The 26,930-nt window shown below is 46.5% G+C and overlaps 1 long non-coding RNA gene across 1 annotated transcript in view; it reads right to left on the bottom strand.

Moving 5' to 3' along the window:
• Positions 1–1,687: 1,687 nt before the first annotated feature.
• Positions 1,688–26,930, bottom strand: part of LOC132536874 (uncharacterized) — a 98,654-nt gene continuing 73,411 nt past the window's right edge. Inside the window, exons 2-3 of the long non-coding RNA XR_009548419.1 lie at positions 24,009–24,142; positions 1,688–2,268 (exon numbers count right to left, since the gene is read on the bottom strand). This is a non-coding gene — a long non-coding RNA (uncharacterized LOC132536874). The remainder of the gene's footprint in view (positions 2,269–24,008; positions 24,143–26,930) is intronic.

Raw genomic sequence — 26,930 nt, 5'->3', positions numbered from 1 at the left:
GTATTTTTAACAGCTGAGTAGTATTCCATTGTGTGTATAGACCATAACTTGCTCAGCCACTCATCTGTTGTTGGACACCTGGGTTGCTTCCAGGTTTTGGCTATTACACATTGTGCTGCTATGAACACAGGTGCACACAGATCTTTTTGGACGGGTGTGTTGGGTTCCTTAGGATCTATCCCCAGGAGAGGAATTGCAGGATCATAGGGCAGGTCCATTTCTTGCCTTCTGAGAGTTCTCCAGACTGCTCTCCACAGAGGTTGGACCCATTGACATTCCCACCAGCAGTGCAGGAGGGTTCCTCTGACCCCACACCCTCTCCAGCATTTGCTGCTGCTACCTTTTCTGATGTGTGACATTCTCACAGGAGTTAAGTGGTATCTCCTTGTTGTCTTGATTTGCATTTCTCTGACAATCAGTGACTTGGAACATTTTATTCCAGGTTTGTTAGCCTTTTGTATCTCTTCTTTGGAGAATCCTGGCCCAACCCCTGTGGAGAGCAGTCTGGAGAGAGAGAGAGAGAGAGAGAGAGAGAGAGAGAGAGAGAGCGCGAGCGCAGGATCTTTGTCCCGTGTGAGGCTGGGTTTAAGCCATGAGCTGAGTGCAGGAGAAGGTGTGCCACCTCCTTGGTGAGCTCTCTCTCCAGCCCCTAGTTTCTTCTAGATTTATCTTCTGGAGCCTGAGACACTTGGCAAAAACCCACTGGGAGATGCAGGTCTTCAGTCACACAGGCACATGTGCAGGAAGTGGAGTTTCACCTCCCGTCACGGGGCTAGATTTGCATCAGACGCCTGCACTCCATGTTTCTGGGTTCCCTGCCCCTGTCTCTGCTCAAATGTCACAGGTCCAGGGGACACTTGCAGCATCCGTGGCGGCCAGGGGTCCTGGGCGTAGGACCCCCAGCTTGTCTGCAACCCGACACAGACCGTTAATCACCACCCAGCCTCTGACCTCCATGGCTGGCCTTCCTCAGGGAAACCAGGGGGCTCTCCCTCCTCCTCCGCCTCCTCGGTGCTCCCCCTGCTGCTCTGGCGGGCTCCGGACAAAGGGAGTAAAGAAAATATGGGTGCGAAACACAACAGAATGCCATGCATTCACTTACGATTTTCAGTAGAGGAAGTCCTTCCATTTAGAGCAATATGCTTGGACCTGAACAGCAGCATTCTGGGGGCATCAGCCAGGCAGAGGAAGAGCAGCACGGGCTCAACACGCATGTGGTTTGCAGGGAGAACACACAGGCACGGACTTCCAACGCAGTGAAGAGCTCACTTCCTGACTGCAAGGGTGCTTAGTGGTTATCACAAGGGACCGAGGAAGAGCTTTCAGGGCTCAGGAAGGGACAGGAGGTCACAGGGGCTGCAGGTGCCAACTTTCAATGATGCACACCTGTGACGTAAAGAATGGAATTGGGACTGGGGATGCATCCACCTGCCAAGGCCCAAGTCCAGTGGAGAAGCAGTTACAGAAGCCGGAACTCCCACCTTCTGCTCCCCATAAAGAATTTTGCTCTGCCCGGCTCCCCACCTGCAGGGGAGTCGCTTCCCAGGCGGTGAAGCAGGTCTGCAGGTGTCTGTCTTTCTCTCCCCCTCTCTGTCTTTCCTCCTCTCTCCGTTTCTTTCTGTCCTATCCAACAATGATGACAGCAATAACAACTATAAAAACTAAAACAAGGGAGTCGTCGGGCGGTAGCGCAGCGGGTTAAGCGCACGTGGCACAAAGCACAAGGACCAGTGTAAGGATCCCAGTTCGAGCCCCCGGCTCCCCACCTGCAGGGGAGTCGCTTCACAGGCGGTAAAGCAGGTCTGCAGGTGTCTGTCTTTCTCTCTGCCTCTCTGTCTTCCCCTCCTCTCTCCGTTTCTCTCTGTCTTATCCAACAACAATGACAACAACAACAACAAAAAACAACAAGGGTAACAAAAGGGAAAGTAAATAAATATAAAAAAAGAAATATAAACATTTAGAGAATTCCTCAAAGCAAGGCAGAAGTACAGCAATTGGTGACCGTCCAAAGCTGTGACAAGGACAGTGGCCTGCCGGGAATCCTGCTCATCTGTAAGAAGGGAATATTTAGCCCCCACCCCAAGTCGCAGAAAATATACCATGGAGGTGGCATAGCACCAACTAGCCCATTCTGGAAGGAAGAGATCATCCTTTTCAGTACATCTGATAACATTCCCGGGTAAAGGAGAACGTCTACTTACCAAGCGGGGCTTCTTCACATCTGTGCTGGGTCCACACACAGGAACCAGGCTTGCTTCCGCGTCAGACCTAGCATTGAAGGGAAGAGAAAATAATTCGCCCACGAGCCTAGTCTGCGTTTGGCTTTCTTGCCAACTTTGCAGGATTGTCCTAGAATTCTTGGCTGTCCTTTACTTTTTTGTTCCTAAATAGTCTGGATTTGCTATTAAAAAAAAAAAAAAAGGAGCCATAAATACTTTCGGCGGCAAGTGCCAACTTTTCAGTTGCCAATAACATTGACAAAAGAGGTCGTGCTCTCATTATGGAGCCACGCAACCTTGCTTCTGCTTCTATGTGTCTGCATGCACTGGTCCCCAGAAGCTGAGGTCTGCAAGGGAGATGTGGACACGGCACCTCGGGATGTTGGTCTTTGGGAGGTAATTAGTCCTCAGTACTCCAGTATAGGCTTAAATACAATCATCTTCAGGCTGTTAATGAGCTATTTCAGGACTAATCAAGTATGCCCATCTGATAAGAGTTTTGCAAACAGTTTCTATAGTTGTAAATCCAACAGATTACCTAACGGAGCCCAAGAAATGAACAGTAGTCCCCCACCCCCATGATTTACTCCCTTAGCTCTTATGCAAATGTGCCTACTTAACAATGAGAAGGTGTGCAGGGAAGCAAGGCCTGCACCATGCCACCCACACCCCCACCATGTCTCTGTAAGGTAAAAGTGGGACATTTTCAGCCCAATGTTTTTCTAGGAAGGAAAGCATGTTCTCAAAGGTATTCTCCAAATCACCTCTAACATGTTTTATTTATTTATTATTATTTTTTTTCAATATTTATTTATTTTCCCTTTTCGTTGGCCTTGTTTTTTTATTGTTGTTGTAGTTATTATTGTTGTTGTTACTGATGTTGTTGTTGTTATATAGGACAGAGAGAAGTGGAGAGAGGAGGGGAAGACAGAGAGGGGGAGAGAAAGACAGACACCTGCAGACCTGCTTCACCGCCTGTGAGGACCCCCCTGCAGTTGGGGAGCCGGGGGCTCGAACCAGGATACTGACACCGGTCCTTGTGCTTTGCGCCACGTGCACTTAACCCGCTGCGCTACTGTCCGACTCTCGCTGTTTTTTTTTTTTTAAGTTGATCATTTTCTACGGCCCACGAATGATGTTGTAAATATCCAAATGACCCTTAGCAGAAAAAAAAAAGGCTCCCCACCCATGTGCTCTGTCATGGGAGAGATGACAGTGAGCTGGGAGGTGACACACACTGGGCACTCCAGCGTGAGGTCTCGAGTTCAATCCCTGGAAGCACATGTGTCAGATTGATGCTCTTATTCTGTCTCTCCCCTCCTCTCATAAATGAACAGATGAACAAGTATTTTAACAAATAGACTTGGGAGACTTCGTTCTTGCCTGCCCTTTTTTTTGGTAAGTGTATAACATCCTTTTAAGTTTTCTATACAAACTTTAGATCATTAAAAGCAAAATTATTTGAGGGGGCTAGGCTGTAATGCACCAGGTTAAGCGAACATTGTATGAAGCACAAGGACGGGAGCAAGGATCTAGGTTCCACCTCCCCACCTGCAGGGAGGTTGCAGGGGGTTTGCTTCACAAGCTTGAAGGAACGGTGTGAAGTGAGAGCAGTCAGAAAGAGAAGGATGAAGATGGGAAGGTCTCACTCAGGACAGAAGTGGAGAAACAGGAACAGAAGGGGAAACACACAGCACAACCTGGACCGGGTTTGGTGTCTGGCACCAAAATAAAGGACTCTGGGGGTAGGGGGCTTTCAGGTCCTGCTGCCTGACGGTGGAGGGCCACCTAGGCTGGGGAGAGAGTGTTTTGCAGAAAACTGAGACATTTTACACATGGACCAACTACTGTCTTTACCGTAAACCATTAATCCCCCTCCAATAAAAAAGAAAAGAGGTCAACTGTCATTGAGTAGTGAGAGTACAATTGGGGCTAATGGGCTTTGATTCCACCAGGGGAAACTGAGGCTCGTAGCAGGCGTAACATCCTAGCCACGTGAGCAGCTGGGCAGAACACCTGTGCCCTGGAGGCTGAGGAATGTCTGATCCCCCCCCTCCCTCCGCAGAGACGCAGACCTCCATTGATCAGGAAGAACACACTAATCAAATAATCCTGTCACGGCTCCTGGGGACAGACACATCAGTGGCTCAGCTAGGTTCCTGAGACCTGACTGATTCTATGATCAAGATTCCAGCACCCAAGGGGTATCGATCTGTGTGTGAGGAGGGGTAGCTCCTAGGGGGCTGTGTTGTAAATCTCAAGATCCAGGGAGTTCTCCAGGAGAAAAGGGAGGACTTGAGGAGCTGGCTGTGCTGGGGAGACGGAAAGAGTGATAGAAAATCTTGCCCTTCCGCCTGAAAACAGGAATCTGACTGCTGCCCAAGTTCTCAACAGAGACCTGGAGCATTTGTGGTCTCCCTGCTGGGCATTCAACTCCGAATGCTGACACTGTTACCTTCCTGTATCAATCAGAACTAAAAATGTTTCCTGTGGTTTGAAAAGTGGAAACTGAAGGCAAGACCACTCCTAGAAAAATAATCTTCCCAGTGGCTGGGTGGCAGTTATGCTCACAAATCACCCACCGTGTGCAAGGACCCAGGTTCAAATCCTGGGTTGTCACCTGTAAGAGGGGAAGCTTCACAAATGGTGAAGCAGGTCTGCAGGACTCTCTCTCTCTCTCTCTCTCTCTCTCTCTCCCTTCCATCTCAATTTCTCTCTGCCCTAGCAAATTAAATAAACTTAAAGAGAAATCTGAGAGAGAGAGAGAGAGAGAGAGAGAGAGAGGAGGAGGAAGAAGAGGAGGAGGAGTTGAAGAGGAGGGGAAGGAAGGAAGGAAGGAAGAAAGAAAGAAAGAAAGAAAGAAAGAAAGAAAGAAAGAAAATCTCCCCCAATTTAGGTCTGAGATTTTTTTTAAAAAAGGAAAAAAACAAACACACACCATGTCTAAATGACATTTTTGCTTCCTTTACACATGAACTCCTCCCCGCCCCCCATGGGCTTACTACTCTAATTAAGATCCATGATCCACATAATTCAATCACAACGCAAGCCAGGAGTTCCCCATTCTGTTTTTTTCATCTCAGAACTGATTTCCTTCTTGGAACCCTTTTTGCATCATCCTAGGCTCCTGTCCCTCGGCCTGATGCCGGGTCTGCTTGGGCAGGTGACAGGGACTCTGCATCTTCAAGAGGAGGTAGGGTTCCACCCCGCCCCTCCCCTTCAGTCTTCTCTCTCTCTCTCTCTCTTTACCTTTAAGGAGAAAAAAAAAAAAAGAAAAGAAAGAAAGCTCTCCAGCCCAGGGCTCCCCAGGAGGCTGTGTGATTACTCCCTTCACATCAGCCGGCCCTGGTGGCTTGCCACTGCTGTCATGGTGATGATGGATGATGGAAAAAAATCATCCATCTCTAGACACCAGGCACAAAGGCAACAGGGCGGGGCAGGCAGCAGCGTCCTGAGCACACCACTGGCTACTGCCCGCGGCCGGCCACGTGGGCCAGGCTCCCTGGCTTCCAGGGGAAGGAGAGGCCCCGGGGATATGCACATATGTACACAGCTTAGAGACCTTTTACATCTCCCCAAAGGTGAATGAATAATGGGCTTCTGAATTAAAACAAAACAAAACAAAACAACCTTTCCAGGCATCTCACTCTACCACTTCCTCCTGACTTTCCAGTCTCTCCTGCTTCTTGAAGGCTGCCAGTTCCTCTCACAGCCTGGACACCACCCTCTCACACTCTCATCCTCTTTCTGCTCTGAGTCTTTTCCTTTTTCTTTCTATCTTCCTTCCTTCCTTCCTTCCTTCCTTCCTTCCTTCCTTCCTTCCTTTCTTCCCTTCCTTTCTTTCACCAGAGCCCTGCTCAGCTCTGGCAGATGATGGCACTGGGGATGGAACCTGGGACCTTTGAACCTCAGGCAGGAGAGTCTTTTGTCATTTCCCTCACCTGAATAAATCATACGCACTATTTTTAATTTATTTCATTTTAGTGAGAGAGATACCAGAGCCCTGCTCAGCTCTGGCTGATGGCGGTGCTGGGGACTGAGTCTGGAAGCTCAGAGCCTTAGGCAGGAGAGTCTTTTGCAGAACCACCGTGATGCCTCCCCAGCCTTATTATTATTATTTATTATTATTACTATTATCATCGTTATTATTATTAATTTTATCCAGAGCCCTGGTGGTGATGGGGATGGAACCTGGGACTTCAGAGCCTCAGGCAGGAGAGTCTTTTGTAGAACCACTGTGCTGTCTCCCCAGCCTTATAATTATTATCATCGTTATTATTATTACTTTTATCTAGAGCCCAGGTGGTGCTGGGGATTGAACCTGGGAGCTCAGAGCCTCAGGCACAAAAGTCTTTTTGCAGGGCCACTGTGCTGTCTCCCGGCCCTATTATCATGCTGTCTCCGTTACAGCACATGCTGCTATGAGCGCACTGAAGGTACCGCCAGAGAACCAGGAGCATCTGTCAGCCCAGCCCTCCTCTGCATCCCTGGTGTCCCCAGTGACATTTCTCTGCCAGACTGGAGGGAGCCACTAGGTGAAAATACCACAATCCCCAGTGAGAAAGCTCAGCTAGGAGGGGTATTCTCTCCCACTTCCTTTCCGTCATCAGCATTATCATCATCATGACAGTCTAAAATTCTTACTAACTGTTATATTTGTGACATGAACATACATAAGACAAATCAGACAAAAAAGAAAGAAAAAGAAACATTATCTCTCTCCCTCTAGTAAAAGCAAAAGTAAATTTAAAACAAACCCCCACCCCCCAAAAAAAATTTGCTTGTGTGGATTCAAAATGGGGCTGAGGGGAGTGAATCGAGTCAGGTAAGTGGTGTGAACAGTTCGGAGATGACTGCAGATAATCACGAGCCAGGAAGTCATGACAGATCGCATCTTTGTTTTCTGACTTGGGGAGGATGGTTTTGTCAGTAAAGGCCTTCCTGAGAGGTTGTTTTCAACAGCTTCACTTTCCTAGGAAGGTGGCCTCAGAGTCAGGAACTCTGTGATTCTTCTGATCTATCGATTCAGAAAGCCCAGGGCCCCGCCACCCCTCTGTTCATCAGGAACACGAGCACCTGCACGCCACTCTCCTCTCTCAATTTCTCTCTGTCCTGTCAAATAAAAATAGAAAGAAAGAGAGAGTCGGGCGGTAGCACAGCGGGTTAAGCGCAGGTGGCACAAAGCGCAAGGACCGGCGGGTGTAAGGATCCCGGTTCGAGCCCCCGGCTCCCCACCTGCAGGGGAGTCGCTTCCCGGGCGGTGAAGCAGGTCTGCAGGTGTCTGTCTTTCTCTCCCTCCTCTCTGTCTTCCCGTCCTCTCTCCATGACTCTCTGTCCTATCTAACAACGATGACATCAATAACAATAATAACCACAACAATAAAACAACAAGGGCAACAAAGGGAGTAAATAAATAAATGAATAAATAAAAATTTAAAAAATTAAAATAAACAAAGGATTATAAAAATTCAAATAGAGAAAATCATGGAGCCACTGTTCAAGGAGACATCCATCAGAAAAATACCTACCCTTGACTCGCAGCCCTCCAGTCACACATCAGTCTACTCTTTACTTGTCCTTTTTCTTTCTCTCTCAATATAGTTCAGAAGCCGAGAGGGAAGGGAGAGATTGAGAGGGAGAGAGACAGAGAGACACCTTCAGTCCTGCTTCACCACTCGGGAAGCTTTCCCCTTGTGGGCAGGGGTCCAGGAGGGGGGCTTGAACTTGGGTTCTCATGCATTGTAATATGTGCACTCAACGACCAGTTTCTACAGTGTAGTGGTTATCTGGTTTGTCTGACATGTGCACTCAAAGCTGTGCCGCTACCCAGCCTCTTAGCTGCTCTTTTTTAAAATTGCTAATGATTGATTTAATATTGACTTACAAAAGTGTAAGATAATAGAGGTGTAATTCCACACCATTCCCACCCCCAGAGCTCTGTGTCCCCATCCCCTCCATGGGAACTGCAGTGGTTCTCCCAAGGTCACAGAGATGGGTTGATTGTACAGCTATCTATTTATATCTATGATATATATATATATATATGCATATATATATATATATATATTCCCCCCAATTTTTTTCATTGGCCCTGTGTTTGCTTCCTTTCTAATTCATCCCTACACCTACTGCCACTTCCCAGCATCCTTCCTTTTTTCCTCTTCTCTCTCAGACAAAAGAACCCTGCCTGGCTTCCTCTGGTGATTTCCAGATTCACATCCCTTTCAGTGACGGAATTAAAAACAAGATTCCTGATGACAGAGGCTTTGGGTCCTGGTGGAATTGGAGTTCAGAGCCCTCTGGTCATCTTCCCCTGACATTTCTCCCCACTCTGGGAGTCTGGACCCAAATTCTTCATTGTGACTTCTGTCGTTGCTTCTCCGCTGGACATGGGTGTTGGCAGGTGGATCCACACCCCCAGCCTGTGTCTGTCTGTCCCTAGTGGGGCAGGGCTCTGGGGAGGGGAGGCTCCAGGACACATGGGGGAGACCGTCTGCCCAGGGAGCTCAGGTTGAGAATCAGGGTAGCATCTGCAACTTGGTGGCTGATAGGCAGTGAGATACATAGCAGGACACAATGTTTAAGGAATGAGCACCAAAAAGTCAGAATAGGGCAGGTGGAAGTAGAAACCTTAGGGTGGGAAGAGACTAGGAGGTCTATTTTAGGTGTGCTCCCATTATCTCAGTACTCTTCGAGCAAGACGTCATTCAGTCTGGGCACCAGGTGAAGTCAGGTAAGTAGTGGTTAGACACTCACTGATACAAACATTCCCCCAAGAGCCATTTCCACACCGACATCTAGATTCTTGGGATTTGGGAGAATGTTTTCCCATTGATGGTCTTCCTCCCAGACAGAATTTTATGTGCAAGGGATAGTTTAAGAAGTACTGTAGTGAGGGGGGGGGGAGAGGGTGCACCCTGTTAAGTACTAACTAAGCACAAAGACCCGCTCAGGGATCCGGGTTCGAGCCCCTAGACACCCAACTTCAGGGAGTACAGTTCAGAAATGAAGCTGGTCTGTAGGTGTCTCTCTTGCTCTCTATCTTTCCCTCCCCTCTCAATTTCTCTCTGTCCTATTCAATAAAATGGGGGGGGGGGTGGAGGCATCCAGGAGCAGTGGGTGCATAGTACAGGCATCGAGCCACAGCGATAACCCTGGAGGCAAAACAAACAAACAAAACCAGAAGAACCAAGGGCACAGGAGCATAGTCAGATTTGAGGAGGTCACTATACCTGAATCTCTGTTCGTTTCCCTTCACTGTATAGTTCAGTCAGGAGACACTATTCACTCATTTCTCAAACACACTATTAGTGAGACTTTTGAAGACCTTGTTACTAGGGAAACCCTTCCTGACAGTCCTGAAGAGCCTGTTTCTTTATGAGAAATCTATACTCCACATTGGTGTCCATGCATGAGTGTGTAAATCTCGTGCAAGCTGGCTTTTGCTTCATGAGAAGCAATTCCAGTTTTTTTTTTTTTTCTTAGATGACATATATCAGAAAGCTGAGAGAAGGCAGGCTACAGAGTTTCAAATACTTTCTTTCACTAAGATCCTTGGAGCTGACTTCTGTTGGATATAGGCTTAGCCAACTGATTGACATTTCTAGCAGTGGCTGAATTCTTATTGTTCTAGAAAAATCCCAAGAAACTTCAAATGGAATGGATATCATGACCTTCACGGCAAGTGACACGGTTTTGTTCAGGCCCAGAAAGACAGTTCTGCAGGCAGGGGATGTTCCTGTGTGTGGCCCAAGTTTGGCCTTTGTCGCCCCTCCCGCCAGGGCAAGTTATGGATACTGAGACACATTCTCATTTCATGAGAGGTAGATATGACCAGTAATACATATTGGAACTTGTATAGGGTGAGAAATAACCTAACTGACTCAGTGCCTCACCTTAGACACTTCACAAATCACAGATGGAAAATAGATTACAGCTAGACTCACCTTTCTCCAGAGCTACTTATATATATATATATATATATATATATATATATATATATATATATATATATATTTTAACTTTATTCAATCTGATAAGACACAGATAAATCAAGATAGATGGGGAGATAGAGAGAGAGACACCTGCAGCCCTATTTCACCACTTGTGACACTCCCCCCCCCCCCCGCAGGTGGGGGCTGGGGGTAACGTGTGAGCTCAAACAGGTGCAGCCACTGCCCAGTGCCCAAAGCTACTTTTGTGGAAAAGACAGTCAATGTTTATCAAGCAACAACTTCCTTCATGGTGAGAACTCACATGTGTATTTGTGGAGAGAGAGAGAGAGAGAGAGAGAGAGAGAGAGAGAAAAGGAACTTCCATTTCTTCCTCTCTCCCTCTTTCCAAACTGGAGAACTCTATTTCTGCCAGGGAAAATGGTGCCCAAGACACCCAAACTCAGCTCCACATACCTAACCTAAGTGCAGGCAAAAGTACTCAAAGGTTCTCCCTAAGGACTGTGTAAATAAACCAGATCTTCCTAGAACTGCACACTGAGGGTCATACTAATGGGTCCATGGGACAGATTCAGGCACAGACAAAGCAGAGCTAGAATGCAAGAATGATCGAGTAGAAGAAAAATCATCAACTTAATCTAGCCCAGCGACAAAATGTAGGCTAATGATCATATATAGTTGGGGGCTGGGTGGTAGCACACCAGGTTAAGTGCACATAGCGCGAGATTCAAGGACTGGTGAAAGGATCCTGGTTTGAGCTCCCAGTCCCTCGTTTGCAGGGGGAAGCTTCACAAGAGGTGAAGCAGGTCTGCAGGTGTCTATCTTTCTCTCCTTTTCTCTATTTTCCCTTCCTCTTTCAATTTTTCTCTGCCCTATTCAACAACAAAAACAATGGGAACAAAAGACGGCCTCTAGGAGCAGTGGATTTGTAGTGTAGGCACTGAGACCCAGCAATAACCCCAGAGGCAAAAAAAAATCATATGGTTATCTTTTTACTGACATTTTATTAATTATTTAATAGTGGTTTACAAGGTTATAAAAATTACACAGACACAGTTCCACACTACACCTACCATCAAAGTTCTGTGTCCCACCAATGCCCCCAACCCCAACAAGAACCATCATAGCTGTCACAAAGTCCTAGAGATGGCCTGACCATTTTTTGGGCAGGTGTATATATTTCAATTCTCTATAGTCCACATCTGAACAAAACCTTCCAGCAGTTATTTTCACCTCCTTCCTTTACCAATGCCCATGTCCAGTGGAGAAGCAATTACAGAAGTCACAGAGTCCACCTTCTGCACCCCCAAAAGAATTTTGGTCCATGCTCCCAGAGGGGGAGAAATGATTAGAGGAAGATGACCACTGGGACCTGGATTTTTTTGTGTGTGTCACAAGGAACCTTTGTGTGTGCACTGTCATTAAGGAGGAAGAGATTCTGGAGAACACCAGAGGAAGTTAGGCACGGTTACATTTATCTGAAAGAAAAGAGGAGAAAGGAAGGACAGCATGGGATGATGTCATTCACAAATGGAATACAAGAACTGAAGCACATGGACTTTAAAAAAGAACATATATATATATATATATATATATAGATATTCAGCCCATAACTGAGGCCTTGGGAAAATGGCAGAACTTACCACTAAGGGGAGACACAGAATTTGGTGGTGGGAATGGTATGGAGTTATACCCCTCTTACATCTATCTATCTATCTATCTATCTATCTATCTATCTATCATCTAGCTATCTAGCCATTTATCTATCATCTTGTAAATCATTATTATAGTACTAATTAAAAAAAAAAAGAGTGATAACAACTTTTCCGACTAAGGTAAACATTATTCTTTACTTGGTTCCATGGCATAGGACTGAGGTCTCGCTGTTGCAAAGAATATCATCTTTCCAAACTGCAGAGTGGTATTCCACTGAGTATATGTTCCTGAGCTCCTTTTTGTTTTTGGAATTTTTATTATCTTCATTTATTTATTGGATAGAGAAAGTCAGAAATTGAGAGGGAAGGAGGAGATAGAGAGGGAGAGAGACAGAGAGACACCTGAAACCCTGCTCCACTGCTCACAAAGCTTTCCCCCTGCAGGTGGGGACCAGGGGGTTTGAATTGGGGTCCTTGTGCCCTGTAACATGTGCGCTCAACCAGGTGTGCCACCGCCTGATCCCGTCCCATAATTTCTTTATTCAGGCATTTACTGATGGGCATTTAGGCTCAGTAAAACATATAAACTTAAAGAAAGAAAGAAAGAAAGAAAGAAAGAAAGAAAGAAAGAAAGAAAGAAAGAAAGAAAGAAAAAAGAGAAGAAAGAGAACCATAGTGTTGAGGGCAGAACTGACAGAAAGTACCTGGAGGGGAACACAGACACTGCTGCACCAGGCCAGAACACATGTGCCCAGGCACACCTGGGTGTTCTCAATTTTCCTGAATCAAGTTTAAAGTTCCTGAAAACTGTGCTTTCTCCTCAATTTTCTGTTGAGATTATGTGTGAGGAACCTTTACCATGTCGGGGAATGAACTCAGCTCAACTTTCCCTGGATACAATATCATCGTCTCTAAGGCTTTGTGAGAACTAAAGTGGTCAATCATCACTGGGGGAGGGACACAGATCTTTGGTGGTGGGTAAAGTGTGGAATTATTCTCCTATAATCTTATAAACCAATTGCTGAGCTAGCTTCACGGGTGGGAGAGAGACACCAGGAACTCACGGCTGAGCGGGAACGCAATGCTTTATTAATCTGCCTTTATATCTTCCAAGGCAGAAGTGGCAATCTGGAAAAAGGAACTGGGTAGGAGAGTGGGTGTAGAGAAGGAAACGAGTGTGAATTCCATCTAACCAGAGAGGATTAAACCAATGCCTTGCAGGCAGGGCGGGTCTCAGGCAAAGCAGTGATCATGTAAATAGACCACAGCATCAAGCAATGCAGCAGACTGGCATAATGCCCAACATCTCCCCCTTTCTTTTTATCTAATGGCCATAGTATCAGGAATGCGGGGCGCTTTGTGAGGCAGGGAGACTGATGGGAGGAGGCACACCTTTGGGGTTCTACTGTCCCTCCTTGCTCAACCTCTCGGTAGAGAGAGAGACTAACAGGATTGACACACCCCTCAGGTTCAAGCCCTGCCAAGCTCAACCACATCCTTACAATTTCTCGACAACCAATACTAAATCACTAATAAAAATGTTAACCAAAAAAAAAAAAAAATCTATTATGAAGACAGGCAAAGGAAAAATAAAAATCCAAATTTAAATACCCACAGAGGCAAGAACTATAAAGAATAATAGTGAACATAAACCCAGGTATGTCTCCATATATTTCTATTTCCCCCCTCTATGACATATAGCCTTTAGACATAGTTAATTACATACTACATTGTCATGATGAATTTTTATGGAAGGGTAGCATAGAAAAGTATCATTAACATGCTCCCAATCTTGGATAACCAAATTAGTAATGTGGGTATAAATGATCATGATGTGTGTGTGTGTATGTGTGTGAGTCTGCTTATAATTATACACATCACTCTGGCTATTAAGATTACAGGTGGTTTTATGTTTTATCTTTCTGTCAAAATTATCTATTTAGAAAAAATAATTCACACAATAAAACTTAAATTTTGACCTCAATGAAATAAAAATACATTTAAAAACTTGGTCTGCGACACTGATTAAACAGAAGAGACAGCAAAATCCAATCAGTGGCATTTCAAAAGAGAACGCAGGAAAACTCAATGACCCATGTTTTGTAAACACACACACACACACACACACACACACACACACACACACACACACATCAGAGGCCAGGTCGTGGTGCACCTGGTTGAGAGCACATGTTACAATGTGCAAGGACCCGGGTTCAAGCTCACTGTCCCCACCTGCAGGGGAAAGCTGTGAGAGCGGTGAAGCATTGCTGCAGGTGTCTCTCTGTCTCTCTCCCTCTCTATCTCCCCCTACCCTCTCAATTTCTGGATATCTCTATCTGATAGATAAATAAAGATTAAACACACACACACACACACACGCAACACAACACTAGAAGCCAGGCGGTGGCACACCTGGTCATGCGCACACATTACAATGCATAAGGATGCAGGTTCAAGCCCCTAGTTGTCACCTTCAGGGAGGAGGCTTCACAAGTGGTGAAACTGGGCTGCAGGCTTTGCTCTGACTCTCTCCCTCTCTATCTCCTTCTCTTCTCAATTTCTCTCTGTTTCTATCCAACAGTACATAAATAAATGTTTAAAAATAACAAAAAGACTTCTAGAGTGAAGTGTCATGGGAATGGTAACCTCACTAAAGCCACTCCCCATAGGGGCACACAGAAAATGGCACCAAGTCCCACCCCCATGTGTCCTGGAGCCTCCCCTCCCCAGAGCCCTGCCCCACTAGGGACAGACAGACACAGGCTGGGGGTGTGGATCCACCTGCCAACACCCATGTCCAGCGGAGAAGCAATGACAGAAGCCAGAACTCCCACCTTCTGGGTCTATACTCCCGGAGGGATAAAGAATAAGGAAGCTTCCAATAGAAGGGATGGGACACGGAGCTCTGGTGGTGGGAACTGTAGAGAACTGTACCCCTCTTATCCTATGGTCTTGTCGATCATCATTAAAAAATGTAACGTGTGGTTTCTTCCAAACTGTTTGAGCTTGAGGGATTCAAGGGCTCTGAGAAGGGTCTTCTAAGCCACCTGCTAGCAGCACAGATGACGGAGCACCTGGACCATCCCTGAGCAGCGTTCTGTTTCCCAGACCAGCTCTCCTGCTCCCCAGCTGATAGGCGCTCAGGGTGCAGCCAGGAGGAGGCATGAGGACTGCTGTAAGCTCAACCAAACAGTGACCAACAGCAGAGGCCTGAAGGTGGGTGGGCATGAGGCATGAGGAATGCCCAGGGGAGATGGGCCAGGCTGGGAGTGGGGCGGCCTCCGCCCCCTTGCTAACTTACATCCGAAACAACAGGGTTGATCACCCTTATCATTATCTCTGCAGGCTAAGAGGGCTCCAAAGCTATTAATGGTCGTAAAATTACCCAGCTGCTTTTTTTTTTTTTTTAATGCGGCCATTGAGTCTAACTCAGTGACCTCTTTGGTCCATGAATTTCATTGGTTCGGGATACGCATTCCTAAGGCATTATTTTATTTACTTTCATTTGTTCTGAATTGGCTGCCTTTTGTTTTTATCAAGTATCTCCTTGTTCTTAGCTTATTATGGGAAGAGGTGGGGGGCATGGTGGGGGGAGCGGTCCTTTGTGATTTTGACTGTTTCCATGAAGGGCTTCTGTGAAATTCACCAGATTTTACCAGCATGTATGAGGGAAATGAAAACTCTAGTTGTAGCCATGAAATCCCCATATTCCACCATAGTCCACTTTGGTGTTAGCTGTCAGGCTCAGGCAAAAAGTACTCAAGTCATAGGCCCCTTGGGACATATCTAAAAATAGACTTCCTAGATTATTCCTACACAAAAATCTGTTCTTATCTGCTGTATTCCTACTTTTTGGTTCCTGCTTATTCGACATTTTCTCCTGCTTTATATCTCACCGCCTTTCAGCCACCAAGTTGCAGACGCTACCATGACGCCATCCTGACCTCCCTGGGCAGACGCCCTCACCCATGTGTCCTGGAGCCTCCCCTCCCCAGAGCCCTGCCCCACTAGGGACAGACAGACACAGGCTGGGGGTGTGGATCCACCTGCCAACACCCATGTCCAGCGGAGCAGCAATGACAGAAGCCAGAACTCCCACCTTCTGCTCCCCACAAAGAATTCTGGTCTAGACTCCCAGAAGGATAAAGAACAGGGGAGCTTCCAGTGGAGGGGAGGGGACACGGAAGTCTGGTGGTGGGAACTGTGTGGAACTGTAGCCCTGTGATCTTAATAATCCTGCCAACCATTATTAAACCACCAATAAAATTTTAAAAATATACATATTTCTTTCTCACCATGCCGTCTTGTTACATGGCTGTGAATTCAGCTCCTGCTATGCCTCTCCGTTCCTTTTATTTACCACTGATGACTATGAATATAGAGATTTTTCTAATAGGAAGATACTAGTTCATAATGATTTGAAAAGATCAAACTCCTACTGTGAGTAGGGGTGAGCTTCAGCCTCTGTCTCCAGGGTCCCCTTTGCCTCCATCTGCATGTTGTGGCCTCTGCAGTCAGGGAGGGAGGGAGCTGGGGCAGGATATGCAGACACACTGAGCTTCTGGGCCTGACCTGGGCCTGCTCCTGGCTGCCTGCAGGGGGAGGGTGCAGGGGGAGGGTGCTGCTGTCTCTAAGCTGCCCTCCAACAAGGAGACTCCCCTGGAATGGCTCCCAGCACAGGATGTTGCCTTATTGTTTTTCATGCCCCCGACACATGGCTCTCAAGCACTCACTATGCACAGAGTGAGTAATGACTTCCCAGATGTGGGCTTTACGTTCTGATATCCCACTGCAGTTACAGCTTTGCTCAACTAACAGAGGCAATTTTCTGGCACGCAGTTAAGAGTAATTCTGTTCACGCTGCACCAGCTTTCATGGCTGAAACTCTCCTGGGCTCTGCTGTGTGTCTTGTATATTGTTCTTTCTTCCGTTTTTCAGTTGTGATTAATAGTGGGTTCCAAATGATAAGATGGTAGGGTCTCCAGAGACAACCCCCAGGTGCTCACAAGTCTTAGAGACAGTTTGCTGGACTTTTTTTAAGTCCATGTGCCTCGGATCTCTGGATTTCGCATGAGTGAAATCATCTGGTAGCTGTCTTTCATCTCTTTATTTATTTCACTAAGCATCATCACCACCAGTTCCATCTCTTTTGTCCCCAAAGATACAGCATCATCTTTTTGACAGCATAGTAGCATTCTACAGAATGTATATCCCATAACCTCTGTAGCAAGTCATCTGTCAATGGGCACCGAGGCTGCTTCCTCTCTTTGGAATAATGTGAATCACACAGCTGTGAACACAGGGGTACACGTGTCCCTTCTGAGTGTCCACTGGATAAATGCCTGAGGGTAGGCTTGCTGGGTCATAAGGTGATTCTATGTTTATTTGTTCAAAGACTCTCCAGACAGCCTCCTTCTTAAAAAAAAATTGTTTTTTATTATCTTTATTTACTGGATAGAGACAGCTAGAAATCAAAAGGGTGATGGAGAGAAAGAGAGAGACAGAGAGACACCTGCAGCACTCCTTCACCACTTGCAAAGCTTTCCTTCTGCAGGTGGGGACCAGGGGCTCGAACCCGGGTCCTTGTGCATTGTAATACATGTGCTCAACCAGGTGTGACATCACCTGGCCCCTCAGGAAAGCCTTCTAAAGGGGCCGCCCCAGTTTCCATCCCCAGCATGTGCTGTGTACTTAATCCCCACTGCAGGCTTCCTCCCTCAAGCACTGGAGATGCGTGGTGAGCCCTGGAGGCTGTGCCCAGGTAGGGAGGCTGCAGAGAGAGGAGTGGGCCTCCTTGTTCTTTAACCTCTCTGAAGCGTCATGTGGAGAACACACTGGGTGAAACAGCAGTGTCTGCAAATGTCTGAGTCTCAGCCAGGGCCACTGAATCCAGGCACCCACAGGTGGGGCGGGACTAACAGTCAGCCTGTGCAAGGAACTCCCCCCCAGGGCTCCTCCTCATTCAGCTCAGCCTCTTCTGTTCTGACTTTTTGTTTATAAAATGGAAATATTGACAAGACCATAGGCTAAGAGGGATCTAATTCCATAAAGCTCTCACCACCAGAACTCCGTATCCCATCCCCTCCCCTGAGAGCTTTCCTATTCTCTATCGCTCTGGGAGCATGGACCCAGGGTCATTGTGGGATGCAGAAGGTGGAAGGTCCGGCTTCTGTAACTGCTTCTCCACTGAACATGGGTCTTTATTTATTGGATTAGAGACAGCCAAAAATCAACAGGAGAGACAGAGAAGAAGAGAGACACTTGCAGCCCTGTCTCACCACTTGCAAAGCTTTCGCTCTGCAAGTGGTAACCAGGGGCTTGAACCCAGGTCCTTGTGCCCTGTAGTAACATGTGCGCTCAACCAAGTGCGCCACTGCCCGGCCCTCAGCAAGCACCCTTCCACCTAGCACCTCAGCTACGTAGCACTGCCTAGAGTTTAGCTCTGAAGACGAGACGTCCCCTTCTGGCTTCAGACTCACGGGGATGAACTCCCCTGAAGCTCCTGCCCGCTTCTAGGGCCATCCTTAGAGCCATCCTTCCCTACGGGATGGGACGTGGCTACTCCATGAATACAGGTGTCGACGTCAGGAAGCTTTGGCCAACGTTTCCTCTTCCCTCTACCTCTTTACATTTTTTTTTCAATTTATTATTTAGATTTGAAATAGAGACAGAGAGAAATCAAGAGGGGAGAGCGGGAGAGGAGGGAGGGAGGGAGAGACAGATGTCTGCAGCCCTGCTTCACCACTCACAAAGCTTTCTTCCTGCAGGTGGGGACTGGAGACTCAAACCTGGGTCCTGATGCACTGTAACACGTGCACTTAACCGGGTGCACCACTACACACCTGTCTTCCTTCTATCTCCCCCTTCCCTCTTGATTTCTCTAATAAATGAAAGGGACCAGGCAGTGGCACAGCCAAGTCAGCACACATACCGCCATGCACAAGAACCTGGGTTCAGTCCCCACTCCCCACCTGCAGGGGGAAAGCTTCACAAGTGGTGAAGCAGGGCTGCAGGTGTCCTGTCTCTCTATCTTCCTCTCCCCTCTCAACTGCTCTCTGTCTCTAACCAATAAGAAAGAAAGAAAGAAAGAAAGAGAGAGAGAGAGAGCAAGAGAGAGAGACCACATTCTCACTACAAAGTATAAGGTACAATCACTGAATAGGGTCAGTACAGACATAAAAAGCAGTACAAAACTACCAGAATCATAATATTAATAGTAGTGTGCCTGGCATCTGCATAGCTACAAATAAAAGGGAAAATAGCTCCAAGTGTCTGATTTTTTTTGGTTTTGTTTTCTCATTAGAGTCATCTCTGAAGCTTGATGTCTACAAGAATCCAACACCATTCCCAGGTGACCTTTTTTAAATTTTTTAAAAAATTTATTTTCTCTTTTGTTGCTCTTGTTGTTATAGTTATTATTGTTGTTGTTGATGATGTCATTGTTGTTGGATAGGACAGAGAGAAATGGAGAGAGGAGGGGAAGACAGAGAGGAGGAGAGAAAGACAGACACCTGCAGACCTGCTTCACCGCCTGGGAAGCGACTCCCCTGCAGGTGGGGAGCCGGGGGCTCGAACCTTATGCCGGTCCTTGCGCTTTGCGCCACATGCACTTAACCCACTGCGTTACCGCCCGACTCCCCTTTTTTTTTAATAAAAGGTGAGGGACAGAGAGACAGAGAGAGACCTGAAACGGCCCTTCACCACTCGTGAAGCTAACCCCCTTGCAAGCGGGAACTGGAATCTTGAAATTGTGTCTTTTATTCTTTTTTTGAAATCTTTATTTTATTTATTATTGGATAGAGACAGAGAGAAGTTGAGAGGAAGGGGGAGATAGATAGATAGATAAATCTATCAATCTATATCTATCTATCTATATCTATCTATCTATCTATAGATAGAGCTAGAGAGAGAGACAGACACACCTGCAGCCCTGCTTCACCACTTGTGAAGCTTTCTCCCAGCAGGTGCAGACCAGGGGCTTGAACCTGGGTCCTTGTGCCCTGTAATGTGTATGCTTAACCAGGTGCATCACCACCTGGCCCCTAACCTGTGTCCTTTCACATGGTAACACGTATGCTCTACTGGGTGTAGCACCTAGTTAACAGTGGTGTACCCCAGCGAATACTTTTTAATTTTCTCTATTAAACATTTTGAAGAACAGAAAATAAAATACTTCTCATTGATTTCCTTCCTGATTATGAGACTAAAGAGCAAATTAAAATAATTTGAACATTTTGCTTATTGTCCCCAGGGTTATCACTGAGACTCAGTGCCTGCTGGATAAAGCCATCACTCTCAGGGGATTTTACCCAAGTCCTGACACGTGGTGAACAGGCATTTCTCCGGGAGAGGCAGTAGACAGAGGTATAGTCCTTGTCTCACATGTTACCATGGCGGCTCTTCTCCAATTAGTTCAGTGCATATGTGATCTGGAGCTGCTTTCTCATTCACTGATGGCATTTAGTTTAAAACTTACCATTTCAGTCCTGTCACAGGGTTGGTGGGTACCAAGGAGGAGCTAAGCTAGTCTGTGGCTTAAGATTGATTTTCACCCTCCCAGCATGGGCTGTAGTCAGGGAGTCCTGAGATTCCCACACAGACATGATGGGCCTAGACCTCGAATAAATCCCTCTCTCCATTGTTACCAGTCATCTCTATCAGGAACAACACAAAACACCCCTTTGTGGGCCCCCATAGGACCTTTGCCCTCAATGTGGATCAACAACGGTAGAGTATGTTCCATCCTCTGAAGGGAGGCTGGACAATATAACAACATACCCTGTGCTACACCTGAGGAAGATGGGTCCTGATACTGGGGCAGCTTGGAATGTTCCTACTCATGACCACAGAATGTGAGCTCAGATCTACAGGGATGCAGAGGTCACACAGGCTCCTAAGCTGAATATGGGCCCCAGATCACATCAAATCGATGGGGTTTACAGTTACCAATATTTATATCCCTTCCCCATATTTGGGAGCTACTCTCTTCCCTGATCCAGCTTTCTGGTCCTTTTTCCAGCCATGACATCATCTCCCCCAGACAATAACTTGGATCCACCTGCATATCAGATGTCAGACTCAGGAAAAAAAAAACAAAACTAGTATAGTCATAGGCCTCATATAACTAAACTATGCCTACTAGCTATCTACAAAATGGAGGGGCCCCCAACTCTTCATCTGCACTATTCCAGCCTTTAGGTTCATGATTAGTCAACAATTTGTTTGGCTTTATATGTTAACTCACTTTTCAGCCACCAGGTTCCAGATGCTAGCATGATGCCAACCAGACTTCCCTGGGCAGACGACCCCACCAATGTGTCCTGGAGCTCCGCTTCCCCAGAGCCCTGCCCTACTAGGGAAAGAGAGAGGCAGAGCTGGGAGTATGGATCCACCTGACAACACCCATGTTCAGCGGGGAAGCAGCTACAGAAGCCAGACCTTCCACCTTTTGCATCCCACAATGACCCTGGGTCCATACTCCCAGAGGGTTAAAGAATAGGAAAGCTATCAGGGGAGGGGATGGGATACGGAGTTCTGGTGGTAAGAATTGTGTGGAGTTGTACCCCTCTTATCCTATGGTTTAGTCAGTGTTTCCTTTTTATAAATAAATTTTTTTTAAAAAAGATGCATTTTAGACATTCTGGCTGATATAATGCTTAAGCAATGGGTGAAATCAGTCAGAGAAGTGAAACTATTTGCACACTTGCAGAGGAAACAGCAGCAACAACAAGAACAAACAGACACTAAAAACTTCCAGAGATGACGATGTTGGCAGCTTTCTCTGTTCTCCCAGCCAGAGCCCTGCGGACGTGTCTGTGGCAGATAAAATGGAGAACAGGCCTGTTGCCATCTTCCAACCAACAGAGCAGCAACTGCACTGAGTGTTAAGAATCTGAAATGATTTATGCGATCTGAAGAGAAACCAGGGGTGGAGGTGGGTGGGTGGGGTAGGACACAGTCTTTTGGTGGTGGGAATGGTGTTTATGTACACTCCAATTAATTTGTAATCCTATAAATCACTATCTAATTAATATGAAAAGGGAAAATTGATTGAATGTCTCAAACTTTTTAAAGCACAGACTAAGTCTTTTTAATATATCGGCTGAGTCTTTGATATGTTGACTCTTTCAAAAGCCTAGACCAGGGAGAACAGAAGCAACCAGTGGCACAGCTACATACAAGATGTTGGGTATTATACAGAAAATCCTAACAAAGGGATTTTTCAAAGTTAACTCAATTACCAAACAATGTGATGATAGCAATAAATATCTACTGTCTTCTTGAACCCTCAGACAGCAGGAACCTCACATTTCCACTATAGAGCCCATATTTCCCCCAGTCCTGGAAACTTAGGGTGGGGCCCACTTTCCCGCATGCTTCTCTCAATTCATACCAAATAATATTGCATCCGTCGATCCCAACCTAATCAACGCAACGAGTGCCACCTCAACATGCTTCTCTTCAGACTGTGTCCAGAGACTTCAGGTGTGGAATGACAACCCTTCATTACTGGGGTGAGACCTTTCGTTTCATAGTAGTCTCTAATTCCACTCCAGGTGGTTCAATTCCTAACAAAGTCCCCAAACCTAGATATAGACCAGGTCCCCAGAGATAGAGCATATGTTCACACGTATCCATAAACTAGGGCAAAATATATACCTGAAAGCAAAAGTACACAATAGTCTGCAGTGAGTACCCCCAACACTTCATCTGCACTATTCCAGTCTTTAGGTCCATGATTGCTCAACAATTTGTTTGGCTTTGTATGTTAACTCTCTTTTCAGCCACCAGGTTCCAAATGCCAACATGATGCCAACCAGACTTCCCTGGACAGACGACCCCACCAATGTGTCCTGGAGCTCGGCTTCCCCAGAGCCCTGCCCCACTAGGGAAAGAGAGAGACAGGCTGGGAGTATGGATTCACCTGTCAACGCCCATGTTCAGCGGAGAAGCTATTACAGAAGCCAGACCTTCCACCTTCTGCATCCCACAGTGACCCTGGGTCCATACTCCCAGAGGGATAAAGAATAGGAAAGCTATCAGGGGAGGGGAGGGGATACGGAGTTCTGGTGGTGGGAATTGCGTGGAGTTGTACCTCTCTTATCCTATGGTTTTGTCAGTGTTTCCTTTTTTAAATAAATAACAAATTTTTTTTTTAATAATCTGAAATGACAGAGACGCCAGGCCTGAGATCTCAGCCTTCCAGCTCCAAAAACCTGCCACCACGTGGCAGATGCTCCTATGATTCCACCGTGACCTCACTGGGCAGATGACTTCAATAATGCATCCCAGAGCCTCCCCTCTCCAGGAAGGAGAGTGAAGGAAGGAAGTTAAGGGGGCAGGTGAGGGGACACACCTGGTTAAGCACACACATTTCCATGTGCAAAAGGACCCGGCTTCCAGCCCCTGGTCCCCACCTGCAGGGAGGAATAGCTCCACAACTGATGAAAAACAGCTGCGGATGTCTGTCTCTCTCCTCTCTCCCTTTTTATCATCCTCTCCCCTCTCTATTTCTCTCTGTCTCTGTCCAATACTGAATTAAATTAAATTAAATTAAATAAGAATAAAGTTGAAAAAAGAAAGGAAGTGAAGGCAAGTCCATAGGGGAAATAAAGGACATTAAGAGATCACAGGGGTCTAATTCCACACTGTTCCCACCACCAGACTTCTGTGTCCCCATTCCTCTCCACTGGGAAATGCAGTGGTTCTTCTCCCAAGGTCACAGATGTGGGTTGACTGTTCTTTCTATATCTATCTGTCTATCTTCACACCACTCTCTGTCTCTCTCTGTCTCTGTCTCTCTCTCTGTCTCTGTCTCTCTCTCTCCATCTCTCCTTCTCTCCCTCTCTCCTTCTCTACCTGAAATTAGAAAGGAAAAGATTAAAAAAAAAATCCACCTGGACCAAAAGAATCATACAAGCGTAAGAACCTTGTGGTGGGGAAAAAATGAGAATTTGAAATAATTTCTCTCCACCTCCAAATGGAAAGGCATCTCCACCCTAATTTCCCTTCCTGGCAACATTCTTGGTTTGTGGCTGAGCACTGTGCCTAGCACTTTATTTCTGAGTCACCCAGAGTAGGATCCCATCACAGTAACTACACATGACACACACACACACACACACACACACACACACACACACACACACACACACACACCATGTTTCAGAGGTAAATACCTGACTTTTTCTGGCTGTATTTTTCTTTCCGGTATGTCTCTTTCTCGAAGCTGTTCTCTGTGTGTCAGGTCTTCAAAAGCCCTTTCTTTGGTTCCTGTTGTTGCTTTTCAAATCCAAGACTGGTCTGAGGAGTCCTGAGGAAAGACGGAGACAGATGGACAGATGTGGGTGGAGTTAAAGGAGCCAAGTCATATGCAGAATGGGGGGGGGGGGCAGGCTGGTCCATGCCATGCAGGGAGTGATGGGGGGTAAACTGTGACACAGGGGTATTTCCGCCAGACCCCAGAGCACGGTGGGGAAGCCCCCTCCTTCTTTCCACGGCAGGGACTCTGCATCCTCCTCCCAGACCTCGTTCCAAGGGGCTTCCCTAGATGATCAAACGGCCCTCTCATCTGTAGGAACCTCACTGTACACGGGGCCCTTAAACCACAGAGCAGAAGGATTTGAGAAGGAGGACCAAGAAGGGCCTTGCTTTCCACAGACATGGGGAAGGGAGCCAAGTCCCTTAGTTTTTAAATTTTTCAAATTCCTGAAGTAAAACAGAGTGAGCCCTACAAATCCTTCCTTTCACAGTGGGGATGAAAACAGAGCCCTCTGCCTTTGTCCCCCAGAAATTAAGATGGCACCATTTAGAAAAGGCTTGTGGAAACACACTGCACCACTTCCATTGTTTGCACAAAGCAACATGCCCAAGAAATAGGGGAGAGGGGAAGGCAGTTTCAGAAATCATGTAAAACACTTGAAAAAATTTTAAAATATTTATTTATGTATTCCCTCTTTGTTGCCCTTTTTGTTTTTATTGTTGTCATTATTATTGATGTTGTCGTTGTTGGACAGGACAGAGAGAAATGGAGAGAGGAGGGGAAGACAGAGAGGGGGAGAGACAAACAGACACCTGCAGACCTGCTTCACCGCCTGTGAAGCGACTCCCCTGCAGGTGGGGAGCCGGGGGCTTGAAGCGGGATCCTTCTGCGGGTCCTTGCGCTGTGCTACCGCCTGACCCCCAATACTTGAAAATGTAAGACAAGGGATTCTTTCCAAAATAACAACAACAACAACAAAAGTCTCTGAAAGGTGCTAGTTGTTCATTGACCAAATAAACTCCATTTTGAAGAGGAGAATCTGGAGGCCAACAGTTGCATGTCTAGACTTCAGAGCAAAAAAAGAAACAGGAGGACTGATGTGTCCATCCTGAAATCCGACGCACTTGAACTCCGCAAGGCAGTGCGTGCGCACTGTATGGAAGCCGTCTCTGAGGTGTCTTTGATGATGCTCATGTTTGATAACTAATAGCTCCTTTTCTTACTTTATTTCATTCTTCATGGGAGAACCCTCCCATTCAGAAACACTCAGTTCCCCCTATCAAAGAAACTTCTGGGACTTGCCTTTGATTCCTATTCATTTTTATAGGGAGGAGTAATGATTTGCGGTATGTGAGTTGTTGTGAATATATGGTTTTTTATCTGGATGACATGGGTGAGGGCGTCTGCCCAGGGAGGACAGGGTGGTATTATGGTAGCATCTGCAACTTGGTGGCTGAAAATCATTAAGATATAAAGCAGGACAAATTGCTTAATAAATAGGAGCCCGAGTGTAGAAATAGAGCAGGTGAAACCAGAGGCCTTTGTGTGGGAAGAAGCTAGGAAGTCGGGCCTAGTGGTGGTGGCACACCTGACTGAGTGCGCTGATACAGAGTACAAGGACCTGGGTGTCAAACCCCCGGTCCCCACCTGCAGGGGGAAAGCTTTACAAGTGGTGAAGCAGGGCTGCAGCTCTCTCTCCCTATCTCCCCCTCCTCTCTCGATTTCTGGCTGTCTCTATCCAATAAATAAAGATAATTAATTTTAAAAAAAGAAAAAGGAGCTAAAAGGTCTATTTTAGGTAAGTTGGAAGGGGCCCATGACTGTAGTAACTTTTGCCTGAGCCTGACAGCTAACATGCAGGCGGACTAAAAGTCTTGTCTGGGAAGGTGGTGGCAGAGTTGAGAACAGGACTAGAAAGCATTATCTTACTGGGTCTCAACTTTCTTTATCAGTGCTTGCAAATGCCGGCATGTGTCTGCCTTGAGTTGACCTTGTGTCCCAGCTGGCATGACGGTGTGTTCTCACCTGTCAGGTGGGCTGTGTTAACCCAGCTTCCTCCCCCATCATCTGACTCCAGGGTCTTCTGAACTCTTGTGTAATCACCCAGATGAACAGAGAGAACAATGAAAAGATATTCCAGCTTTCTAGTCCTATTCTCAAATCTGACACCATCTCCCAAAACAATACTCCCAGCCCACCTGCATGTTAGCTGTCAGGCTCAAAAATTACTAAAAAATTACTAAAGTCATGGGCCCCTTGCAACATACCTGAAATAGACTTCCTGGCTTCTTCCCACCCAAAGGCCCTAATTTCATCTGCTCTATTTCTACCTTTGGGTTCCTGCTTGTTAAATAATTTGTTCTGCTTTATATCTTACTGCCTTTCAGCCACTAAGTTGCAGATGCTGCCATGACGCCACCCTGACTTCCCTGGACAGACAGCCTCACCCGTGTGTCCTGGAGCCTCCCCTCCCCAGAGCCCTGCCCCACGAGGGAAAGACAGAGACAGGCTGGGGGTGTGGATCCACCTGCCAACACCCACGTCCAGTGGAAAAGCAGTGACAGAAACCTTTTTTTATTTTATTTTTATTAGTGATTTAATATTGATTTCCAAAATGATAAGATAACAGGGGTCTAATCCCACACCGTTCCCACCACCAGTGTTCTGTGTCCCCATTCCCTCCATTGGAAACTGTATTAGTTCTCCCACAAATCGCAAAATGGGTTGACTATCATTTCTATAACTCTCTGTATTTATAGATAGCTGACCTTTTTTCCCCCTCTCTCTATGATTCTGCCTTCTCCACTGAGGGTAGGACGCGGCAGCAGAGCCTTTGAAG

This window comes from Erinaceus europaeus, chromosome 2 (assembly GCF_950295315.1).
Source record: "Erinaceus europaeus chromosome 2, mEriEur2.1, whole genome shotgun sequence".
Taxonomy (NCBI): domain Eukaryota; kingdom Metazoa; phylum Chordata; class Mammalia; order Eulipotyphla; family Erinaceidae; genus Erinaceus; species Erinaceus europaeus.
The sequence above is the reverse complement of the archived record's forward strand: the minus strand, read 5'-3'. Positions and strand labels throughout refer to the sequence as shown.